Source organism: Alosa pseudoharengus, unplaced genomic scaffold, assembly GCF_046254945.1.
Source record: "Alosa pseudoharengus isolate Yale_2024_CS ecotype anadromous, Long Island Sound unplaced genomic scaffold, YU_APseudo_1.1 YU_APseudo_1.1_scf_1, whole genome shotgun sequence".
Classification (NCBI taxonomy): Eukaryota; Metazoa; Chordata; class Actinopteri; order Clupeiformes; family Clupeidae; genus Alosa; species Alosa pseudoharengus.
In genome coordinates this window covers 17,445,748-17,462,102 of record NW_027468564.1, presented here as the reverse complement: position 1 = coordinate 17,462,102, position 16,355 = coordinate 17,445,748, and the positions used below count along the sequence as shown (strand labels likewise).

Below are 16,355 nucleotides of genomic sequence, written 5' to 3'. Positions count from 1 at the left end.
TTTCACGTAAGATTTCAAAGCTGCGCTAAATGTGTCGTTGGTTAGGATAACAGCATTTATATCAGGAGCTTCAGGAACCATAATTTCGTTTGCTGCTACTCAGCCAGTGAAATCTGTGAATTCTGATAAAGTCGAGTCAGTGAGTAAAGTAGCCTACTATGGAGAAGAGACTGATAGCCTGAAACGAGCAAGGAGAGGAGACGGGACGAGAAACAATCAGATGGATATCTGTTAACGATAAGTAAGTTATTTTCAAATCATCGATTGCCCAAAGAAGAGAAAGCTAGACAGCGAGAACAGAGCTTTATATAACGATACGGGGGCAATACCGTCCGTAACGCCAACTAAATATGGATGTGACAGTTTTGCGCGGAATTGCCCTGGACCTCTTCTATATATTCTGAGACAGGCGATTTTAAGCGCCAATTTGAAGCACCTCTACTAGAGAAAGCATATATTTTGAGCAAGCATAGGGTATGCTGGGCCCATTCAACAGTGAACTGAGACCACAGAATATTTTACGATTTAAGAAGGCAATATGATTGATCCACCACAATCTAGTTAAGCCTATCCATTCACTGCCCAACAACGTGATATTCCTGGGTTTCCAGGATTTCGGGTCAACATAAAAAAAACAAAAAAAATTAAATTAAACTTGCTGATTAATGGGTTCAAGGAACCAGCTGTGGAATATCCATTGTCTCAGCTCAAATTTTATTTTAAGTTCATGTTAAGATCTTAAAAATAGCCAAGGCTACTCAGCTTTTCTCCCCAATTAGGCTACTCTTATCTTGCCTTATTTCTCCTCATTTCGAATGTTGCCTTTTAGGCTACTTAGGGCGGGTTGCACCAACGTGGTTTAAATTAATCCTAGTTTAGGCCTAAACTAGGTTTAGTAAATCTAAGTTTAAATAGGGGTTTATTTAACCAGAGACTCGTTGCACATCTTAATTTTAACCCTGGATTAGTAAAACCAGTTTAAACAAAGATTAACATAAGATTAATTTATATTCATTGTCCGCCATGATGGATTCTGACAAGATGTAAACAAATCACGATGTTAAATGATACCAAATGATAGCTGTAAACCATAGATTTTTAATAGCCTATTAGCTACTTTTTAAACAAATGTCTCGCGGCTGTTCATTTTATCAATAAAGTTACCGTTACTAGTAGCACTCTATAATCTTTCGTTACTGTAACGCTAACTGTAGCCGTAGACTAGCACACGATATAGCCTACACTATGCGACGACAGAGAGGATCAAATTTTTCCACTTTTGAAAAAAAATTGCTCATGGACTCATGGAACTCATGGAAGAGTTTGGGGCAGTGATAGAAAACAAAAAAACGGACAGCGCGACTACAGAGAAGAAGGAGCAGGCCTGGTTGGAGTTAGCCGAAAAATGTAATGGATCAGCTGGCGTTAAGGAGGCAAGGGACAGGACACAACTGAAAGGGTGCTGGAAAAACCTAAAGATGAAGGCTAAAACTGATGCGGCAGACGACAGACGGGAGAGGTTTCAGACGGGCGGAGGATCACGAAAAGTGACGACTGACCTGCTGTCAACTAAGATAACAGAAATTATCCCGCAGCAGATTGCCCCCCTCCCCAACCCTTACGATGATGACGGCGCACTGGACAAAACAACAGACTTCAGTAAGTCAGGGCTGTGGGGAGTGAGATTTGGTGGGGCCAACCAAAATTTTGCTGCGGAAATTTTTGTTTGGCTCATTCAGCATTATACCGTACAGTAAAAAAAACGTACATCAGTGGTTCTCAGGTGTAGGGACACCAGGCATGGACGGATTATGAACTTTCGGGCCCCTGGGCCCAGATGTATTAAGGGCTCCCCACTAATTGTCGCATATGTGGAAGGGCGGTTCGGGGGGTACTCCCCCAGAATTTTTTTAATTTGTTTAATGTGATTTCCTGTATTCTGGTGCATTTTGGGGATGGGCAATACTAAATTCAATCAGATTCATAGCCTACATCCTAATGTGTCTTTTAGTTTAAAATACATTATAATTTCGCCCTAATGAGGCTATGCAGAAATGTGTTGCAATTTCAAAACCGGATTACTCAGGAACCACTTATTGCACAGAGGCATGCTTTATATCCTCGTATTTGGCACGGTTTGCTGTTTATTGTGATATTGGGTTTGCCACGTGTTGTGTGAAGGGTTAGTGAAATATTAAACCGAGAGTAATGTGCACTGTGTGCAAAATGCAAATATGATTAGCCTAAATTGCACGTCGGTTCAATGTTAATTTTCTCGCGAACCATTTATCACAGCAACTTGGCGCTAATATCATTGGAAAGCCTAGATTCCGCATGTTCATATGTGTGATATCATATCAGTGTTGTAGTCAAGTCACTATTCCTCGAGTCCGAGTCCAGGTTCGAGTCCTCAGTGTTCAAGTCCGAGTCAAGTCCAAGTCATTAAAAAAAAATTCCAAGTCAAGTCCGAGTCGAGTCCACTACTCATCCGAGTCAAGTTCGAGTCGAGTCACTATTAATCCACGTCGAGTCCGAGTCGAGTCCCTATTGATCAAGTCGAGTCCAAGTCCAGCACTAAAGTAAGCATAGCCTACATGTCGTTCCATTTTTTTCCATTGCAGATGAAATCCTTAAAAGCAAAACGGACAATCTTCTGTCTCCAAGCAGGGGTGCCATCACTTGTGTGAAAGTAGTATTGCCAAATTTCTTGCCAAACCCAATGTGTTGTATTTATTATTTCGGAGAGAATACCATACCATAGCTATACCATAGCCTATAGGCCTACTCATAATAAATGAGCAATCCACATCCCAATCACACAAGCCATTAAGTCACATTATGCTGTTGACTGCTGACAATTGTATAGGCAGTGTTGTAGAAGTTCATACTTCACAAGAGCTAGATGAACGTTGGAGTAGGCCTATTTTGTAAAAGGTAGTGTGGATCATAAAAGGGCTTTTTTTTATTCTGGCTGTTAAATAGCCTACACAATTTTAGCGCAGTTTTGGAGGGACAGAAATAGAGCAGGGCCCGTCTTGGTAGCTTCTTTCTGACTCCCGTGACGTGAACACTGGCTACCGGCAACTGCATAATTATGTTATCACTTCACTGACACTATGGAGACATATTTCACGTCAACAATAGAGATGAAAACTAGCTTTAGGTTAACGAAGATGTAGATCATCTGCCTAATTAATTTATTTGTGCAACAGGCCACGTTCATTTCAGCGAGATCAGTGAAATAAATGTTTTTTAAGCTGCCATCGCCATACTATTTGCTACGATATTCACCTGTTAGAAATAGAACACGTTGCTATTTCCTTTTTTTTCGTGCAGTGGATTAGGCTATGAAATCGCTCGTTTGAACAGTAACAGTAATCCAGTTCATTCGTGGTTTTAAATATAGTTGTTTCTGGCCTACCCACGAGAGGTTCAGTTTGTCAGTTTCACAGACACGTAGGCCTACATTGACACTACATGGACACTCTACTAGGCAATTTAATGTTATGCTTCTATATTTTATGACACCAAAATTAAGAAGTATGCTATTTCTTGATCGGGGAAACGTTTAGTTTATTTTTCTTTCATCCGATAATAGCCTGCTGCAAATTAACAGACAGAAGCACGGCAGGGCACGCCCCGAATGAAAATTAATGAATGGAACCTCGCTTCTCGCGTCAGTCAGGGAAAACACTGTTCACCAAGTCATGATGATCAGTTATCCAGCAGCAGTGTGTGTTGTTTAGCCTAGGCTGAGGGTAATCTTAATGTTATGTCATGTATGAGAACTAATATTGCCTGGCAATAGCCTACTACATTGAAATAGCGGCGGCCATATCTCCAGGCATTTTGGTGTTAAAGTTAACGTTAGTTTGCTTTGCATGTGAACATGATGTGACTTGCGATGTAGCCTACGACACGAAGCAGTAGCCTAACATTCCCTTGAACTAAAATTAGTATTACGAATAATTTAGATATTAAAATCATGTAGCAAATTATAGCCTAATGACATACTACAATTATAGCCTTATGATATATTACAAAAAAAGTCGAGTCCTCGATGAGTCATCGTGAGTGCGAATGCACGAGTCCGAGTCCAAGTTCGAGTCATCAGTGCTCAAGTCCAAGTCAAGTCACGAGTCTCTAAATTTAGCTAATGACTCGGACTCGAGTTCGAGTCTTGGACTCGAGTACTACAACACTGTATCATATGTATAGGTTTAGTTTAGTTGAACCTCATCTGCCAGGTATTTGACCTACCAGGTTGACACTTCAGCGTGAAAAATACTCAATAATACTCAAAGCATAGGCTACCTGAAGCCGGGGAAATGCGGAGGGAATGCGCCTGGGATGGCTTCTGAAGTAGCATCGCAAATGAGAGAAAATTTAGAAAATTCCACAGACAGGGGGTGCTCTTGAACCTTCTCACCGTCTCTGAAAGCATAACCGTGGCTCAACAGGTATATCTATAGATAGGCTAAACTCATTTTTCAGGCATCTGACCCACCGGGTTGACACTTCAGCGTGAGAAATCGGGGGTGTGGCGTGTGAGTGTGTGAAACTAATCAAATGCGTGTGTCTCACGGCCAATGCGTGAGAGTTGGCACCAATGGTAAGTTGATAACTGTTCTGTTGATGCAACTGGTCTGAAACTGAGAGAATTTGTGTGTGTGTTTTTTTTTAATAGATGACATGGTTGTTGTCCTGCAGTCAGTGAAGGATAACGGAGCAACAATACCCTCTGTTACACCTCCTGAGAAGCGCACCAAGATGATCTCTACCCACCATGAAATAATTGAACTTGAGAAGGAGCGGTGTCTTCTGGACATTGAAAATGCAAAGTTACAAAAGGAAGTACTCTTACTTAAAAAGGAAGTTTTAACTCTGCAGAAACAACAATTAGAGATGAGCCAGACACTTTCAGGACTCCCTTGATGCTCTACTACATGGAATGATGTAGGCATATCAAATATTTGTTAAATGTTTGTTTATTGTTGTTTCATATTGTTTAATAAATATTGCATTGCAAAATGGAAGTCCCATCAGTTCCTCCCTGTATGGATGACAAAATATTTAGCCTATATTAGTTGGATAATAACTTAAACTGTAAACAAATATAAGCACATATATTTAAATCATAGCTCTGGAATAACTGATATACCTTGATTAGGCTACAAAGTGTGTTTCAATCAGTGTTCTCCTCACAGCACTTCCATTGACATTTGCAGCATTTTGTAGGCCTGCTTGCACATCTTCACCCTCCTCATCCTCACAGGGTTCCTCATTCTCCTCTGGCAGCTCATCTCCTATTCTTTTTCCAAAACCATACTGCATGACTATCTCAATGACAAGGTATCTCATCATAGCTGTTTGAACAAATTCATTGCTATTTGTTACATGAAATGGTTTGTTCAGACCAACATTTACAAAAAGAAATGTGGAATGTTGGTGGATTATGTTGTTGTGCAAATGATAATGTCCTTTAAAGTCCGTGTGAAGTTGCAACAAAAAAAAAGTCACATTTCATCCCACACCTCCACCCTACCCCCACCTAACCTCCACCTAACCTCCACCCTACCTCCACCTACACACACACACACACACACACATTTAATTTCACACCTCCACCCCACCCACCCTTTTATGTGAAGTGTCTACAGGTGTCTGCCCACGCATATGTGTACAGGTGTCTGCCCACGCACATGTTTACAGGTGTCTGCCCACGCACATGTTTACAGGTGTCTGCCCACGCATATGTCTACAGGTGTCTGCCCACGCATATGTCTACAGGTGTCTGCCCACGCACATGTGTACAGGTGTCTGCCCACGCATATGTTTACAGGTGTCTGCCCACGCATATGTCTACAGGTGTCTGCCCACGTATGTGTACAGGTGTCTGCCCACGCACATGTGTACAGGTGTCTGCCCACGCATATGTTTACAGGTGTCTGCCCACGCACATGTTTACAGGTGTCTGCCCACGCACATGTTTACAGGTGTCTGCCCACGCACATGTTTACAGGTGTCTGCCCACGCACATGTGTACAGGTGTCTGCCCACGCACATGTTTACAGGTGTCTGCCCACGCACATGTTTACAGGTGTCTGCCCACGCATATGTGTACAGGTGTCTGCCCACGCACATGTTTACAGGTGTCTGCCCACGCATATGTTTACAGGTGTCTGCCCACGCATATGTCTACAGGTGTCTGCCCACGTATGTGTACAGGTGTCTGCCCACGCACATGTTTACAGGTGTCTGCCCACGCATATGTTTACAGGTGTCTGCCCACGTATGTTTACAGGTGTCTGCCCACGTATGTTTACAGGTGTCTGCCCACGCATATGTGTACAGGTGTCTGCCCACGCACATGTTTACAGGTGTCTGCCCACGCATATGTTTACAGGTGTCTGCCCACGCACATGTTTACAGGTGTCTGCCCACGTACATGTTTACAGGTCGGCACCGTGATGCTCTCAACGTACACACTTACAAAAGGAAATATTGGAGCTTTCTTTGTTCATTACCCACAATCCCCTCCTACTCCCCCATGTTTAATTTCACACCTCCTCCCCACCCCCACCTGCTCTCCTTTGTGGACAGGTGTCTGCCGATTTGATGCCCTGTCATTCTAATTTGCGTTAGAGGTTCCTGTCACTGATTGGTTAGATTGACCCAATGGGTCAGAGAGAAAAAGCATTATATAGACACCAGAGTGGAGTCAGATTTCTGAACTCTCGTGTTTAAAGAAATAGAATACTCCAAACACCCTTCAATTGATACACTATTTGACTGGGTTTTTTCACACATCACAGAACTGAAAATGTCAGGATTTACTGAACCAACACTGGTGCCCATGCCAGTGAAGAAGATAAAAGAAGAAGAGTTTGATGATTTCCTTCAAGAATACATGTTTGCAGTTCAGAAAGAAAAAGAAAACCCTGGACTGGATCATGATTGCAAGACTGAAACACCCACATCACCAAATTTCAACTGCAAAGGAGAAAAGTCTCCAATGATGGAAATTAAACAGGAGGAAGTATCTGATTTAAGAGAAGATGGCCAGAAAGAGGCCTTTCCCACAAGTAAGTAACTAATAACTAGTTTCTATTGTGGAATCCTGAAGTAAAACAAAACATGTGTACCCAACTATTAATTATAATTGTTTCAATGTTTTCTTATACTTCTTTTGCACATCATCAACACAGATGAGATGAGACATACTGATAAAAAGGCAAATCATTATACAGATAATGGAAAAGCCTACTGTAAGATGAGTCTTCTCAAGTCCCAGCAGAGGATCCACACAGGAGAACAGCCGTATCAGTGTACCACATGTGGGAAGAGTTTCAGGAACAACTCAAAATTTACTGTCCATCAGCGCACACATACAGGAGAAAAGCCATACATGTGCTCTGACTGTGTGCGAAGATTTAATCTATTGAAACACCAGAAGATCCACACAGGAGAAAAGCCATATCAGTGTACTACGTGGAAAGAGTTTCAATACTAGTTCAGACCTTGTCACTCATCAGCGCACACATACAGGAGAAAAGCCACATTGGTGCTTTGACTGTGGAAAGGCCTTTAGACAAAAAGCTCATCTAAAATCACACCTTAGGATCCACACAGGAGAAAAGCCGTATCCGTGCACTGACTGTGGAAAGGCCTTTGGTCAAAGTTATACTCTAGTACGACACCAGAGGATCCACACAGGAGAAAACTCGTAAACCATCAGCACACACATACAGGAGAAAAGCCGTATCAGTGAACACGCATGTGAATAATATCTATATATGACCTTGAATTGAAATAATGGCATTATACGTGCCCGTTTTGTTAAATATTAATGTTTGATTTTGTCTATGTAAAGCACATTGAATGACCTTTGTGTATGAAATGTTCTGCTGTATAAATAAACTCAACTTGACTGCTATTCATTATAGAATTTATTTGAATGTGTGAATGAAATGTTAAATGTTATGTATGAAATGGCTTTGGAGAATAATGTACAGTGGTTCCCTGTTAAGTTTGGACGGGTTCCTTCAGGAATCACGATCCCCATTTTCTCGGCAGAAATGGCACAAACTGCAGTTGACACAAACAACCACAAGGTGTCACTTTGGTGCCACTACTATTTTTGATGCGACTTGACTTACTGCTTCTGATGCAGTTTCCAAGTCAGTAGAACAATCAGAGAAAGCTGAGCCATTATCAAACATATATGATAATACAATAGCGTGAGTTTATATATCTTATACCCTATTTGTCACGGTTACTTATAGATTTGATAGTGAAACGATAAGCGCATAAGAGCATAAGAGACTTTCAGCGGGGGCACGGGAACTTAAATTGATCACGGTAGTTTAAGCTTACACTTGACAAAACATTGTAATATGAAAATGTAGATGCAATTGTTGTAAAATGGTGCAGCTCCTTTAAGAAAGCACCGTGTGCAGGGATGGAGAGAGAGAACGCGAGAGGGGATAGGCCTATGTGTGTTAGAACTTAGCGTGTGGAAAAAGTACGTGCTGTTGAGACTGGAGCGAGTCATATTCAAAATAATGCAAAAAAAAAGCAATTATCCTCATTCATTGCAACCAAAGCATGCCTGCTTGCCGACGTTCAAACGAAAAATATATCAAAGCACCTTTTGCGTTTGAATGTAGCACGAAAAAATGTTTAAACAGCTGGACAAATGGTTTAGCTAATTGATTATATAACCTGTACACCAGCAATTGTTGAACATTTACCTGTACAAGTACATTGACAGTAGCCCAGCCTAACAGCATGTTGTAGGCCTACTGTAGAAATTCCACTTAAATTGCAACCGCAACATGCCTGCTTGCCAACGTTCAAACGACAACGAAAAAGATAATAAAACAACAAGAGGGTTGAGTCTGAATGACACTGAGTTTTTAGACACTGAGTTTTTGTAGTTAAGAAATATTTTCGTATAAAAAAATGGTCATTCTTCAATCTCCTTCACTGACCATAGCTGTCAACCCTCCCGTTTTTTCCGGGTTTCTCACGTATTTTAACGTTTTTCCCGCTGTCTTCCCGTTTTAATATTTTCCCGTAAATATCCCGTATTTTAACAATCTCATAACATTAGCTCTACCATCGGACTTGTCAGTCTCTGTACTGTTGTCCTGTTGCTACACCCTTGCCCTTCCAACGAAACAGATGTTTTCAAAGCATCGTTTTGCTTGCTTGAAGGCGACAGTGAGACTATTTAAGATGCACGATTCAGTGGCACCTGCATAGTGTAGGCTACGGCCGAACGCTGTGTGTATCGGCCTACCACTCAGCTACGAGTAGAGAAAGAATTCCCCTGTTTGTATATTCACTCCAAGTTGGCCTACCATAACTTCCCAACTCTGCACTAAAGCCCATAAACTGCATGACAGGCTATTTATATTTTCTCTCTAAAATCTCTAAAATAACCAAATGCATTTGTTCAACTTTATGAAGAAGAATTACGCACTATAGGCTACTTGGAACGCACACATTTTGTTTGCGCAGGAGAATGACAGCGCACAGGGCCATCGATTAGGCTACAAAACTTTAGCCTTGCTAGGGCTGTATAAAGTTGACCAAATTAATATAGGCTGTTGTTAGGCGTAAATAAAGTAGGCTACTTTGTTGTATTGTTTAGCTGACCAATGCACGAGCTTGCAATTATGAAACGGACTAATACTGCAACCCTTCCAACGTTGGGGGACGAATGTTGACATTTTCCCGTATTCTGCGTGAGAAACCCGGGAAATCTCCCTTATTTTCAAAGCTCAATGTTGACAGCTATGTCACTGACGCCTATGGAAAAGGCTTAACGTCCCAAAACAACGATCAATGATCATCAAATTTCTCTCTCACATTGCTCCTCATAACCATCTATAAAAAAGTGTTTTTTCTTTTCTTTTTGAGCACATCCGAATCCTAGGACATAACGCACTGGACCTTATAATAGGCTCGAGATATAATTCCAAAGGGGGCAGATAGGGGCCACTGCACTTAAAACTTAAAAAGATGAAGCTTTCCGAACTTTGAAATTGCGATCAGTGACTGGCCTCGGGTGAACGAAGCTTTTCGAAGTTGAACAGGCTATTAAAAACTATTTGCGCACCTCCATGTCACAGGAGAGACTGGGCTCTCCCTTCTATGAAAAAAAAAACGTGAGGCTACCTGCAAACTGGCCTATGATTTCATTGCTGAGTTTGCGGCAAAGCAAGAAAATGTTTTTTTTCCTGAGTCAGGATATGGCGAGTCAGTGTCATTTATTTGTCCAATGTTAGCCTATAGATACAGACCAGTACATCTTATCAATAGTTTGAATGTCGTGTGTGTTTCTGCTCATTGACAAATACCGTTCAGCACAATGATTCATGCCCAATTAATTCCCCCTGTTAAAGTGTTCGCCTTTGTTACACTATTTGGTTTCGTGATGTAGCCTAGCCTATGATAAACACCATATGGCCAAATATGTGACTCAGCTAATGTTATAGGCTATACAATTGAATTTCCCCTCTTAAAAGGCAAGCTGGTGTAGCTTATTAGACTAGGCTACTATATAAATACACCGACGGTAGCCTTGGCTATGTGTAAAGTAAGCTGTCGCATGATTTCATGCACGTAAGTGAAAAGGGCCTTGCATCTGTCAAGTTCGCACAGGGCCTCGCATCCCCTTGCGACGGCCCTGCAGCTCCTCCTAAGACAGCGAGGAAAAAGTTAAAATACGCGATAAACCCGGGAAAAGTTGACAGGTTTGTTTCGGTCCCGGTGATTATTTGTGAAATTGTGCAAACGACAGCCTTTTCAAGGCATTTCAAGGAAGGAGTCGTAGCATGCAAGCTCCCAAATTGACCCAGTAGCCTAAAGCATCAATAAATTGTTGGGACTGGGGAGGGTCATGCGTTTTTTCTCAATCACTTTGGAGGGTCATAGAAAAAATTCTTGCTGGCGAGGGAGGGTCACGTCTTTTTTGACTAATGCTCCCAAAACTCCTCCGGTAGCCCCTTAATTAAATAAATAACGAACAGTCCCTAATTGATTAATAGCCTAGGCCTACACCAGCAATTGTTGAACATTTACCTGTACAGGACATTGACAGTAGCCCAGCCTAACAAGCAAATGTTGCAAAATACATCAAAAGACGCAATTAATCAGAAATAAATAATGTAATCTACATCGCTTTATTTAACAAACTGCAAGCAACAAGAGCATTGAGTTCGCTGTAAGGCCAAACCCAAGAGCAAAGTCTATCTGTTAAGGCAGTCGATAGGCTATATAACAAGCTGTGTGCCTGGAAAGACGATGGATGACGGCTCTGGTCATCCCATACCCTCCCCCCACTTCCTGTAGCCTACCATTATGAAGGCCTGTAGCCTAAAACGACTCATTGCCTTTTTGTGACATTAAGCTTTTTCACGTTAAGCCCCCCTCCCCCACCCCCTTCTTTCACAAGCAGTGGGGGAGCGCGGGGCACAAAGTAACACTTTTTGGTAGACAAAGGAGGGTTCTCCGCGCTTCTGTCGTTTGGCCACAATCCGTTGCAACCAGGCCAGGACAGATATTTTAGAGAGGAGAGACGCCGGTGCAGCTCAGATGTCTTCTTAATTTTCTTTATTCTTTAGTAAAAGGTGCAGAACATTATTAAACTTTGACTAACATTTGACTAACGAACATCGAAACGTTAGTCAAAGTTTAATAATGTTCTGCACCTTTTACTAAAGAATAAAGAAAATTAAGAAGACATCTGAGCTGCACCGGCGTCTCTCCTTCTCTAACACTTTTTGGCTTTGGCTAAATATTTCTAAAATCATTTGAGTTTCACTAGTCACATGTTTTAACAAGCAACACTTGTTATTGAACTAATAACAGACGTGTGTCGAAAATTGACTTTATTTTCCATACGGAGAAATGACATATGCAGAGTCTAACCAAGGTCAATCTTGCCAAAAAAGTCCTCAAACCTGAAAACACATGAGGCAAAAGTGCAAAACATCACAAAACTAACACGCATATTTTTGTATTGCAATCATTGTAGCCTACAGTAACAGCGCGTAACAGTCGTTTTACTCCCCGGATGCGCTCATTATAAAGAACGTTTAACGTGTCCCAAAAACAGCTATCAATTAATCACCAAACGTCTTATAAACAAGTATTGCCAGGAGCAACACCTTGCAAAAAATGATAACAATACGCCTAGGCCTTTATATGGCTCTGCTCCTGCCTAGATTCGAACTCAGAACTGCCTGAAAGTTGCAGACCTGTTCTGGAAATACGTGCATTAACCCACTCGACCGTCAGACAACGCTATCTGCTTCGAGTAGGCCTATTGGGTAGGACTGTAGCCTACACTGGTTGCTGTGGCACAGTCTTGAGTGACCGAGTTCGGTTTCCTTTGTCATATGAATGCTGTAATTTTGTTAACATTACTGTTAAGGAGATGCTGTAGGCAAAGGCTATATTTCAACCTCGTTAGTGTAGTAAAAAAAATCAGAACTATTCACAAGGTTTCTGGGCAGCATATTTATGTTCTGTTAGCAAGCGAACTTCTCATGACTACCGACAAAGTAGCCTACTGCCAGCTGACGAAGCTCTCATTTTAAAACATTACTGAGAGACAGACACTGTACAATCAAGAAATCTTGCCACTGAATCCAAAACTATGTTTAACATTATGTACAAGACTTAGGCTACAGTGGACTAGCATGTTGCAGGGGCTGCTAAAAACACAGAGAAACGCACTGAAAACTCGGCCAATCACAGCCCTTGCTGTCGAATTCGTCTGGTTCGACCGTGGAACTCCACAGCGGACTATGCTGCCCCCAAGCGGCTGCAGTTGTACTTACATTTCACCATTCACCATGATCGTGAATGAAGTGTCAATTTTTAACGGGGAACCACTGTAGGCTATGTGAAGTGTATGTTTTCTCACTGTCATTAAAAAAGTTGTAGGTTGCAAATAGCGAATAATCCCACAATAGGCTGCAGTCCAGCATATATCATGCAGATAGATAGATGCATGATAGATCCATTTTGCAGCTTGATTGCTTGTGTCACTGAGGGGTAAAGCCTCATCCATTAAACCTGGATCTTAAAATCAGCTGCAACATCGTGGGTGGCCTAAACTGAATGTAATATTTTGAATACATTGTAGGCTTAATCAACAAGCCCAGTATGACGTTGACAGTGTAAAACTGAACTTCTGAACTCACATGTTTACTATTTGGCATTAGGGTGCTCTTAACCAGTGTTTTTCAACCACGGTGGGAAATTGTTCAATTCCACGCAATTGATATATTATATAAATATATTTTTGTTGCTGCAAATATTTCATTGGTGCTCACTTGTGGCTGAGTTGTAGTAGCTTGCTAAGTAATTAAATACCCTTCCATGTCAATAGGTGGCAGTAGGTGGCGCAACAATTAATGACTTTGTTAATATAAATTACATTTTAAAACAGAATTAGCTCAAGGGATTCTTGCGATAAATGGAGGTGAAAAGATGCATGCGAGGCTACAACTAGCGATGGATAGGTTCCTGAAAAGACAAAATACAGACTCTCGGCCCTGGTCAACATTCTAACCCAGATAATAAAGAGCCTAGTAGTAGTGCTAAAAAGAAAGAAAAAACAGTGAGCTCGATCCAACACAGCGAGAGTTATCTTTCGTTTAGATTCTCTTTCAACGGGGATCCGTCTGCACCAACACCGTTATGCTTGGTGTGTGGGTAAAAGCTAACAAATAGTGTCATGGTCCCAAGCAAGCTTAAACGCCATCTCCTAACCAACCACATATGCCCACCTTGACATGTTCCCCCTCACTCAGAAATTGCAAGGAGATATCAACACTGCTGCACTGTCTGAAATAATAGGTAAACATTTAAAACCTCTTTGTTTTAAATGTTTTTGGATGACTTTGCACGTTGTTTGACAGGCTTTCTGTCACTTTACTGAGACTGCAGTTGACAAAATTGTGGTAGCCTAGTGACGAAATTGCTGCACCTTGTCTAATGCTAAATTAGATTTTACACTAGGCCTACTCCGAATGAGACACCTATGCGCATCATGTTGGCTATACCGCATAATGAAATAAAATCGGTTGAAAAAATAAAGACTTGAAGGTTTAGGATAAAGTTAATTGAGACCTTTAACCTTGGAGTTAAGTTACAATATGCTTAGTTGACTCCCAAAATGGCTAACACTATCCTCACGTCTGTGACATCAGCTAGGAATCCTCAATACTCCTAAAGACTCTACATCTACATCCTACTACATTTAATTTCTCATCTTCACCCCCCCCCCCCCCCACACACACACACACACACACACACTTACCACTCCTTTGTGGGGTATCTCCAACTGCTTCTATGGTCACGCCCATTTGATGCCCTGTCATTCTAATTTGCATCATAATGGCTTGGAATAATAATAATAATCTGATAAATATTCACCAAATAAACACAGATGGGATGAGACATACTGTGGAAAAGGCCCATCATTGTACTGAGTGTGGAAAAGCCTTCTGCAAGATTAATCATCTCAAGTCACACCTGAGGACCCACACAGGAGAAAAGCCACATCAGTGCTCTGATTGTGGAAAGGCCTTTAGTCAAAAGTCTAATCTAACAAAACACCGGATGGTCCACACAGGAGAAAAGCCGTACCAGTGCACTAACTGTGGAAAGGCCTTTAGTCAAATGTCTCATCTCCAGGTACACCAGGTGATCCACACAGGAGAAAAGCCGTATCAGTGCTCTGACTGTGGAAAGGCCTTTAGTCAAATGTCTCATCTCCAGGTACACCAGAGGATCCACACAGGAGAAAAGCCATATCAGTGTACTACATGCGGGAAGAGTTTCAGGACTAAGACAGAGGTCAACGTCCATGATCGCACACATATGGGAGACAAGCCATATCCGTGCCCTCACTGTGGGAAGGCCTTTGGTCGAAGATCTGGTCTAACGCAACACCAGATGATCCACATAGAAGAAAAGCCGTATCAGTGTGCTACATGTGGGAAGAGTTTCAAGACGAGGTCATTGGTCAACAGCCACTAGCGTACACATACAGGATAAAGGCCTCATTAGTGCTCTGACTGGAATGTCCTTTAGTCACAAGTATTCTCTAATGCGACACCAGAAGCTCCACGCATGAGCAGGGGCGTCGCCAGCCGTTTTTGCCGGGGCTTCTGCCTCGAATGTTTTGAGTGTAGCCCCGAATGCAATCTGCAAAGGTGACTACCAAATATGAAACCATTATTCCAATTGTGCATTGAAACTTTGAGATGAGATGGACCTATTTATCAAACATAAAAGCAGGACACGGGTTTCCTCTCACTCTCCTTCATGCAGCAGATCTAACTTTTGGAACGTTTGGTTGAAAATTACTGGTGTTTCTGGTTTGGGAAGTCTTTGAATCAACTGTTTAATCTACTTCCACATGAGAAGTGTAATAGAGTTGAACAGTGTCACATTTAGCCTAAAATTGTATCCCACACTACACCCCAATGAAGAGATACTGTTATATTCATGCTGTTTAATGATGAGATGAATGAATCTAAAGCCAAATCTGAAGATAATTACAAGAGGAATACCTAATGAAATCAGAAACTGGTAAAACAAAAAATGTAAGATGAGAGTTGCTTTGATAATAACTGAATGTGGACATGTTGTATGATCTCAAATAAAAGGCTGAATCTCAATCACAAGGTATCTCATAATGGCTGTTTGAATGAATTCATATTCATGTTTTTATTATTCATAAATAATTTGTTCAGACAAACATTTAAAAAAATGATTATTAAAAAACCAATTGAACTAACTGCAGGATTAATTATAATAGATGTCAAATTCTGGTGCAAATGATAATGCCCATTGTTAAGTTGCATAATTGTTCATAATTGTATTTTTGCTTCAGGCCTTGACTTGTTTATGTAAATGTAAATCAGGTTTCTCGGCCAAGTATACTTGCGTATACAAGGAATTTGGTCTCTGCATTTATCCCATTCGTGAATGTGAACACACAGAACACACAGTGAACGCACAGTGAGGTGAAGCACACACTAATCCGGAGCAGTGAACTGCCTGCTACAGCGGCGCTCTGGGAGAAGTGAGGGGTTAGGTGCCCTGCTCAAGGGCACTTCAGCCATTCCTACTGGTCGGGGATCGGACCGGCAACACTCCGGTTACAAGTCTGAAGCGCTAACCAGTACTGCCCACTATTATAGACACTTCTGGCCCTGTTCAAACACACACACAGACAAAATGCCCATGTACTTACAATATTTAAATTGAAAAAAGCATATTTGTCATGTAGAAAAAGCTTCAGGAAGAATTTAGGATGGAGGCTT

The 16,355-nt window shown here is 41.5% G+C and overlaps 1 pseudogene; it reads left to right on the top strand.

Moving 5' to 3' along the window:
- The window catches only part of LOC143100718 (uncharacterized), a 164,585-nt pseudogene that overhangs the window by 51,429 nt on the left and 96,801 nt on the right, over positions 1 to 16,355 (top strand).